The sequence below is a fragment of the Parus major genome, chromosome 4A (genome assembly GCF_001522545.3).
Source record: "Parus major isolate Abel chromosome 4A, Parus_major1.1, whole genome shotgun sequence".
Taxonomy (NCBI): Eukaryota; Metazoa; Chordata; class Aves; order Passeriformes; family Paridae; genus Parus; species Parus major.
Window position 1 is genome coordinate 6,051,885 of NC_031772.1, and position 9,352 is coordinate 6,061,236.

Consider the following 9,352-nt stretch of genomic DNA (forward strand, 5'->3'; position numbering starts at 1 on the left):
CTCGTAGCAAGTTGAGTAAATTAGAATCTGAATGCAATCAACATCCTTGATTCCGACGCCAGCCGGGGTCCGTCGGGGAGGCTCAGTCTGAGCAGCTCTGCCTGATGAAGGAAGGTCAAGGGCTTGAGGTCCTCAGAGGCTTTGCCCTTGGAGTATTGTCAGAGAGGGAAAGAAACACCAGAAAGTAGGACACAGTCCCCCAAGTAGCACAGAAATCCCACCCTGCTCAGCAAACTTTAATTCTTTTCCTCATCTGTGCATTTTCTGTCACGTCAGAGATGGGACTAAGATGATAAATGAATAAAGGAGCTGCAGCAGCAGCCAAACCAGAAGCAGCCCATTCCTGTCTGTGGGGCCTGAGCAGGCACAGGGGCGATGCTCAGCACCCACTGCAGGGCCAGGGGTGCTCTCAGGTCACTCCTGGAGGGGTCTGGCACAGAGATCTCCTCTCCACTGCTGCCCCAGCCATCCCAGCAGTGCCCACTGCTCCAGGTGGCTCCGTGCTCCATCTCCACCTGCAGCAAGGTGATGTCTGTGCGGGAAGGTCCTCGGGGGCTCTCAGCATCCAGCTCCCCCACACCTGATCAACACAAGTTGTGCAGTGCTCAGTGGGGCTCAGGAGGTCCCAAGGACACAGGGAAGGACACGTTCCTGGGCTGGGGACCAGCAGAAGGCACAGGCTGGTGTGGTCCATGTGCCCTGCACACAGGGATGTGCTGGGTCTGCTGGCACTGGGGACACTCCATCGGGGCAGCCTCACAGAGCTGTGAAACCCCCTGAGCACAGCCCCCAGGAGAAGATGGAGACAATCCTGCTACACGAGGAGAGGCCTGGGAGAGTTTTCCTTTCCAGTTACCAGCTCGGAGGCTCTGTACGCTGCAGCTGCAGGGCCCTGGTGAGCTCGGGATGGCTGGGACAGGCTCAGCCTTTAATAAATCACAGAACGGCTCAGGGAGGGGCTGCTGGCAGCTCACACTCCTGCACCAGTCCTGGCAAATTCAGCTCACACCCAACACCGCCGTGGGATATCAGGGATGGGAGCCTCCGTGGTGGGGAAATACCCAGGAATGTGCCAGTGGCCATGGGCAGGTGATGTCCAGGATCACCTCGAGCCGGCGGCCAGGCTGGGCATTTCCCTGCAGAGGAGGGGCAATCCCAGAGGCAGGAGCTGGATCCTGGCACAGGAGAAGCATGGGGGTCCCTGGGGAGGAGCAGCTTGGCCATCCCAGGCGCTGTGGTGGGTACCAGGGCCGGGGCTGCTCCAGCTCCCCGTCTTCTCCATGGAATGAAAGCCGGGATTGTTTCACCTCCCGCCCCGGAGCCGGAGGTGTGTAAACAGTAAGAGCCGCTCCCTGCAGACTCGGAGCGAGGGAAAAAGGAGCTGTTGAAAAGATGACAACCGGCTCTGCCCAGGAGTTCACCTGGGCAGAGAGCGGGAGGAGCAGGGAGAGAGGGATGGGAAAGGTGGGAGGGCCCCAGGAGGAGACGAGATGCTTAGAAAACTGTATCCTTTATTTAGGGAGCAGAAAGTATTCTCTATTGCTTCCTGGCATCAAAGGATTTTCACTTTCTTGCTCCTTGAAGGAGGAAAGGCAGGATTGGGACTGGCAGGGCGATTAAATGCTCCCTGTGCGGCTCTCCCGGGGGCAATCGGGGCTGGGGAAAAGCCCAGAAAGAACCTTTATCAGCGAGTGTTTAGCGCTGAGGTCATTGCTGCCCTTTCCTTCTCCAGCCTTCTCCTCCCTCCCTCCCCTGCCTGGGGGACCAGGCTCGGCCTTTCCCCAGGAAAACCTGCCAGGTGCCAGGTCCTCCCACCGTGCTCTGGGTGCCAGTTTTGGGGACAGTCACGGTGGGGACACGGCTCCATCAGCGCAGTTTGGTCGAGGCAGGACCACCGAGACTCCCTCAGCGCAGTGCGGGGTGCTCATGCAAAGCCCTTTCTCTCCAAAAGGCTTTCGAGAAAATTGGCATTTGGTAGCAGCTAAGATCTCTCCATCCTTCAAAAGCATTTCCCCGTCGCCATACAGGACTCCGGGGAGGATTTATGCTCCCTGGAGATGGATGTCCCAAGGCACAGAGATTTCTTTCTCACCCACCGGTGCCTGAGAGCAGCTGTCCGGGGCCGGGTGGCATGAAGGGACAGCTGGCTCCTGCACGTTGTTACCACCTGGAGGCACCAGAAAAGGTTGTCAGAGCAAGAACTAATTAATTCCAGTCGCAGTCCTTGGCTTGGGAATTTCCGCGCAGTTTTTCGGCTCGCCGTGGCTCGCCGTGTGGCTGTTAAACACCGAGTCAGGTTTTATAGCCTCAGGGTTAATGTTCGTGGGCTTCAGCCCCGCAGCAGGGGCTGAGAACTCAAATAGGAGAGGTTGGGGGGGTTCCTGCGGAGCTCGGCCCCTGCGCCCCCCGCCCGCCCTTCCCGCGGGGCTGGCACGGCCATGGCACAGGAGTGGGACTCGCTGCCTTTGACCATGCCAGGCAGGGATTCTGGGGGATGCCAAATCCTTCAGAGAGACCCCAAATCCCGCCGGGGCTGGATTGTCCCCTCTGCTTTGGGCAGGGCAGGAGTGAGGCTCGAGGGTGGCTGCTGGCACCAGCACTTTCGGGGCTGGGGTGGGTGGGTGCGGGAAAACCCACCCGAAATTCCTCCCCAGGCTGGGAGGGAGGTGTCAGCACCCGGCCCCAGGGGTTGGAGCCCCAGGAGCAGAGGTCGGGTCCCCGCGGGGCTGCATCGCCGGCTGCTGACAGCAGCTGGATCTCCGGGAGCCTGGAAGTGACCCTAAAACTGTCCAAACAAACCCCGGCTCACATCTCGGCCGGGGGAGGCACAGTCTGTCACCGGCAGGAGCTCGGCAGGGCTGTGGGTGTTCTCCTTATTCCCACAGGGACGGGGCTGGAGCTCCCCATCACAGCCACACCGACACCTCGTTCCTCTCTGCTAAAATTCCTCTTCATCCCTCGGGAACTGCACGGACGGGCCCGAGGGGAGGGGAGATGGGGGGACACTGTGCGAGGCACCCAAGCTGCTCCCCATCAGCTGGGCTGCCCTCCCAGAGGTGACCCCGGGCCGGGGGCTGCTGCAGGGGGAGGCCAGCAGGACTCACCTGAGCTCTGCCCACATCCAGACCCGAGCAAGGCTGCCAGAGCCTCCCACGTCCTTCCCTTGCCGCTGATAGCGCTAACCAGGAGGGAAATTGAAGGCAGGACATCTGATGAAAGAGCTTAATTGCTTCAGGTTACATTCAAAAAACACAGCCTAAATAAAGAGGTGGGGGGAGGCTGCAGCTCTTGATGGCTGGAGAGATTTATGTGTCTCAGCTGCTGCTGATCAGCCCTGGTCACCTCCAGTTCCCCATCGCCTGTTTTCCACCTTCCAGGGCTGCCCCATGTGTTGAAATGTTTGGGTGTCCCCAGAGGGCTGAGCCTTGGCCCCCATTAATCCCCCCTCGCTGACCCGACAACAGGGAGGAAATTTGCCTCAATTAAATGTGTAAGGTCTCATTTCCCTTTGAAGTCAGAGCGGCACCAGGAACTGCTGGGGAGGTCTGGAGAATAACCAGAGAAATTGAGCCCAAAGTCTTAAAATTAAGGGAATTGCACACTAGAGATGAGCCTCAGCCTATGGAGGAGCCCAGCTCCTGTCTCATCTCCCTCATCTGCCCACATTCCCAAAGCAGAGCTGGAACACCCTGGCAGGGAGGGAGAGCAATGCAGAGATGCCAGAAGGACCAGTGAGAGACCCCTAATCCCCTTCAGCGCTGTCCAAGGGAAGGAAAACCTCCTCTGCTTCCTTTTGGGCTCAGTTCTCCAAGGATGTGGAGATGGCAGCCGGCACTGACACTTCCAGAGAAGGGGGTGAAGCCTGCAGGTGCTGCTGAGCCTCGTGTGAGTGCCCATGCAGGATGTGGGGTGGGCACAGAGCTGCTCTGCAGCCCCAGCCACGGAGCTGGCACTGCAGGGGGGGCTCATCCCACCCGGAGCCACCCGTGCTGGGACGAGACCTGAACTCACCCAGCCACAATTCCTGCATCTCCTGGTGCGGTGGGAATAACAGATCACCAGCTCCTGCCTGTCATCCATCCTGCTTATTTCCTGCACAGGGCCTGATTTATGCCAGCATCTCCTTCCCCTGTGCCATCGGCGCGTGCTGATGGATGGCCCCGCTCCCTGCTCTCGCTGTCCCCTCGCGCTGCACCAAACCATTAATTCTGTGCCAATGTAAACCTGTCTCACCTTCAAGACTTTAATTTTGCAAAAGCATAAACACCTTATAATCCCTCTGTCTTTATCTGGCTCCGGAGCTTTTCCTCCCCTCCCTTGGCTGGGGTTATCTGGGGTGAGGATGTGGCCGCGGAGGGGGAGCAGCAGAAATCGTGGCCAGTGGGGCTGCCCCAGTGCCAGCACAGGGCACAGCTGGGAGGAAGGTTCACTCCCCACCCCCATCATTCGTCTGCAGCACAGAACAGTCTCTGCACAATTCTGGAGAAATGCTGGAGGTGCAGCCAGGCCCAGTAAGTCATTAAATCCCAGGGTCAAGTGCTTGGAGAGCCACTAAGTGGCCTAAGCCCAGCTTCCAGACCCTAAACGGTGCCCAGACCTTCTGTGCAGGGAGGGTTCTCACCCTGAATGAATCCCAGGACATCCTGGGGTTTTAGCCCTGATGACAGAGTGGAAATGGAGCTTTGTGAGGACCTGGGAATGGAGCTGGCTGGCACTCAGGGGTCCAGCTGAGCCGTCCCCTGACACTGCTTGGAGGCACCACACGAGTTCCTGGGGTCCCCCCCAGCAGTGGCGATTTCAGCATGGCCAGGAAGGAAAAGAAACCCCCAATGATGTGACAAAAGCAGCCGTGTAAGCCCTGGCACTGCACAAGGGTTGGACACGGTGAGCTCAGAGGTGTTTTCCAACTTTTTATTTAATGGTTCCAAGGGACAGGTGTGTCACTGCCCTCTCTGCTGATGAATGTGTCGGTTCCTGAGAGAGGGACACAGGGAGCTGCAGCCACCAATGTCCCTGGGCCAGCCCCAGGGCAGAGCTCTGACCTGCACAGCCCAGACGGATGGACAGAGCCACGGCAGGTCACAATCTGGGCCATCACTGCCCACCCCTCAGTCCCCAGCGAGTCCTGCAGCGTTTTGTCCTTCCTTCCCCAGCTTTCCTCTTTCCCCTTTTTGATTCTTGAGTCATTTGTCTCAATCTTCAGCAATTCCTACAGTATAGAAAAATCCATGCCACTCCTCCCTTTGGGGAATGACGTGCTGCAGTTCCGTGGCTGCCATCCATTCAGTGCCAAGTTATGAAAATGAAGATATCTTTCAGCACTACAGACCTGCTAATCAAGGGAATGGCTTCAGAGGGCTTTTGTGGGCTCTGTTAATTTGTGCTGCATTGAGCCACGCAGAGCTGAGAGGAGCATTAGGGGCGGCAGAGAAGGGAATAAATCAGTGCAGGGATGGAGGAGGGCTGGGCTGGCTGTGCTGGGGCTGCCACGCTCTCACTTAAACACTTTCCATCCATCAGAGCCTGCAGGTGGAACTCTGCCTCCCAGGCAACAGGTTTTGTCCTTACCAGCTCAGCCTGTGCTGTGCGGGCTCCTCAGGGTGGGCAGCAGCTGATCCTGCCCCACCTGGCTGGCCCAGCTCCGAGCTCTGCCCCAGGGCCTTCTGCAGCTCCAGGCAGCAGCTCTGGGGTGCTGGGAGGGGCTGGGCACCCCATGGGTGCTCCATGACGTTCACAGAATCATGGAATCACAGGATGGCTGGGTTAGATGAGACCAAGGGAAATTAATGCCCGTCCTGTTCCACCTCCTGCCACGGTCACACCTTCCCCTATCCCAGACTGCTCCAAGCTCTGTCCAAGCTGACCTTGGACAGCCCCAGGACTGGGGCAGCCACAGCTTCTCTGGGCACCCTGTGCCAGGGCCTGCCCACCCTCACAGCCAGGAATTGCTTCCCAATATCCCATCCATCCCTGCCCTATGGCAGTGAGAAGCCATTCCCTGTGTCCCGTCCCTCCAGGCCACTATCCAAAGTCCCTCTCCAGATCTCTTGGAGCTCCTTTAGGCACTGGAAGGGACTCTAAGTTCTCTCTTGCCCTGAGACAGGAGAAGACAACCCCACCCCTCTTCTCAGAGGTGGCCCAGCTGAAGGTTGGGTTGCCCACAGCAGGGCTGTTCCCTGTGTGTGTGAGCATCCCGCTGGGAATGCAGCTGCAGGGAGGTGCCAGTGCCCCCTGGTTAATGCCAGCTCCCCATGGATGCCCTGGGAAGAGAAGAACCTGCTCCCAGTGCAGCTCCTGCTCATCTCAGAGGCAGCCCAGGGAGGAAATAATTCAACACATCCATCAATAATCAGCATTTCCCGTCCCCCACCAGCGCCAATAGCCTGACTTTGGGAAATTCATAACTTCTGCTAAGTGGGATTTTCCTTTTATCCTAATGGCCTTCTGGCAAACAGAACCTGTCAGCCTCCCCCCGCAGTGCCGAGCTCCCGTCCTCCCAGAGGGGAGAGCAAGGGCGTGCAGAGCAGAGCTGCTGTGCAGGGGTGCAGGGAGAGCCCTCCTCAGCCAGGATCAGCAGCAGCACCATTCCCTGTCCTCCTTTTGGCTGAGAGGGAGCTCCTGCTTCTGAAGGAAATGTTGCATTTTCATTGGGTTTCATTCTTTAGGAAAAGGAATCATTCATGTCTCCTGCCTTTGAAACCCGCAAGTCTTCTCATCTTGCTGTTAATAATGTTCTTTTTTTTTCTGAAATGTTTCAGAACAGCAGCTTTTAAGTCTTTGCTGTGGTCAGACAATGGGGATATGGCATCAGCTCCATGCCTGTGAGTGGCCTCCAGGGAATTTTAAGGGTGAGAGATGCTGGAAGTTGAGTACCAAAGAGAGGATTAGGATTATTACCAGCTCAGAGTGCTGCTCAGAATGAAAGGTCAGACAAGGTTATGGCCTGGCTGGGGGGATGGAGCTTGAGGTGAGGTTGCCAGAGGAGTTGGGTGGGTGCTGGGAGCCCACACTGGCACGGGTGACAGGGCATGACCGAGCAGGAGGAAATACCTGGATGGTTCAGAGATGGTTCAGAGTGTCCAGAGAGCTGATCCCCTCTATCCACAGGGATAACTCAGGGAGCAGCCATCTGCAGAAGAGCCTTTTCCAAGCACAGTTTACTCCTGGTATTTCACCAAGCACTGCATGGACCACTCAATGCCCTTGGATATTGAGAAATGGGTAGAAAAGAAGAGTTTTTGAGTTCCCACTGGGAATGAGGTGGCTGATGAGGGTGGGTTTCTTTGGAAAGAAACATCACCTCTGGCTCCCACCTTCCCTGGGCTGTGGCCACGGGGATTTGCCCATCCCAGCCCCCAGGGAGTGAACCCCGGTTGTCTCTGGGTTCCCCTTGTTGTGGATAACCCTGGAATGCCCCCAGGGTGGGAATCACAGGGAGGTGCCAAGGCTGCAGGTCCTCCCTGGAGCTCTGCATTTGTTTTCCCTTTTCCTGAGGATGCTCTGGGTGAACCTCTGCAATTTGCTTCAGGGTTTGCAGCAGCCTGGAGAGCTCATGGTGCCTTTGGAGAAGACATCAATGGCTGGCAGCCTGCAGCCCTGCCCTCGGCCCCCTCCCCACAGCCACAGCCGAGGGAAGGCGCTGGGACTGAGGCACTGCAAAATGCTCTTTGTCAGAGGAGGAGCAGAGATTTTCATGCATTCTGTGTACATTCCTTCTGGGCAGGCTCTGGCTTTGTGTTTCAAAATCTCCTGGTAACTCTCTCTTACTGCACTCTGCCTTTCAATCTTGTGGGTTTTGCCTTTTTTTTCCCCTCCAGGCTGGATTTTCTGGCTTGGACTGGGGCTCTCCCCTGCCCACCCTCTGCAGCTGCTCCCAGTGCTCTGGCTGCCATCGGCTGCTTGGAGGCAGTGGAGCTCAGGGTGCTCTGCTCCCCTGCTCACCCCAGAGGAGAGGATGCCTCTGCCTCTGAACATGTGCTCCAGAACCAACGGGAGGTGGAGAAATCTCTTTGTTCCCATGGATGTTCCTGAATCCCAACACCTGCCCTCAGGCATGGAGCACCAGCCCGGTCTGGGTGGTTGAGTGCCCAGAACAGTCCTGGCAGCAGTGTCAGGGATGGGTTTGGATGCAGCCTGGGCTGGGGGGAGGCTGCTCAGGCCATGGAGAGAGGCAGTGATGGAAAATCCATCTGAACACGGAGGTCCATTAGGACAGGGCTAAAGCACCTCCTGTGCCGTGATAAACCTGCCTTGTCCCAGCTGCGGGACCCCCGGGCACTTCCCTTCCTTCCCTGTTCTTAACTGAGTCTGACAAACATTTGGAGATTAGGAGCTATCATGAGATATAAAAAAATGTAGAAATCCACATCCTCCATTACATCAAAGAGGTTATCAAAATGCTTATTTCTTCCTTCCAAACAAAACTTTGCTGAAGATAATTTCTTCCTGTGGAAAGGCCGGTGTCCAGTGAAACAGTGCTGGGAAGAGGATGTAAAACCTTGTTCCCTTTCTCTATTGAAGTCAAGGGGGAAAAAGAATCCCAAAACACTGAAGGCCTTAATGCTTCTCTCAGGGAATCTGTAGAAAGCATGAGACTGCCAGGAGCTGCAGCTTCTGCTGCCCCTGCCTTGTCCCGCTCCAAGGAATTTCAGTGTTTCCCAGTCTGCGGGAAGAGAAGGGAATGGATTTCCTTCTCCTCGCAGGATTTTGTAGACTTGTTGTGTGGGCCCTTGACTCAGTTTCATCCATCCAGACTCAGCCTTTTTATTTTTTTAAGCAAACTCCTCTCAGAGATGATAAATGCCAGCCCAGCCTCAGCCATTCCCCTCATGCCATCCACCAGACCATGACACCAGCCCGAGCTGCAGAATCCCCTCTGGGTGCTGGCAGCCCACAATTAGCCGTGATGAATGGGAGGCTCCGAAGAGAGATACTGAAAGATAAGTTGCTCAAGAGGTTTGAAAAATGAACTGTAAGGATTTGGGGTAAAGAATAAGCCGGTGTCTGCCAGGAGGGAGGGAAAGCTGGCTTTGACACGCTCATTGTCCAGCCACATCAGTCCCTGTGTGTGCGCAGATCTGCAAGGAAATTTTGACCAATTCAGGCCTCTTTTCTGGGAGCACACAGAGCACTAATTTTGTGGTTCTCATGTAAAAAGCAACTGCTGTTTATTTGGGTTTAAATCCTTATCAACATCGAGGCACTGTTTGCTCTTAAACAAGGAGAGGCCAGTGTGGAGTGAGATTTCTCAGTAATTGGAAATTATTTTGAGGGACAGGGCAGGAAGTTTGTTTGCCTTTTAGCCCAGACCATACGTAAGAGACAACCTCATATTCTGAAGTGCAGTTATGAA

General features: G+C 56.2%; 1 long non-coding RNA gene across 1 annotated transcript; it reads right to left on the reverse strand.

The window, feature by feature from the left end:
- Positions 1-819: 819 nt before the first annotated feature.
- LOC117244352 lies at positions 820-3,172 on the reverse strand. Its single transcript, XR_004497276.1, has 2 exons — positions 3,105-3,172; positions 820-2,167 (listed from the first exon to the last, which is right to left on the reverse strand). It is a non-coding gene; the product is annotated as an uncharacterized LOC117244352 (long non-coding RNA).
- Between the last annotated feature and the right edge of the window lie 6,180 nt (positions 3,173-9,352).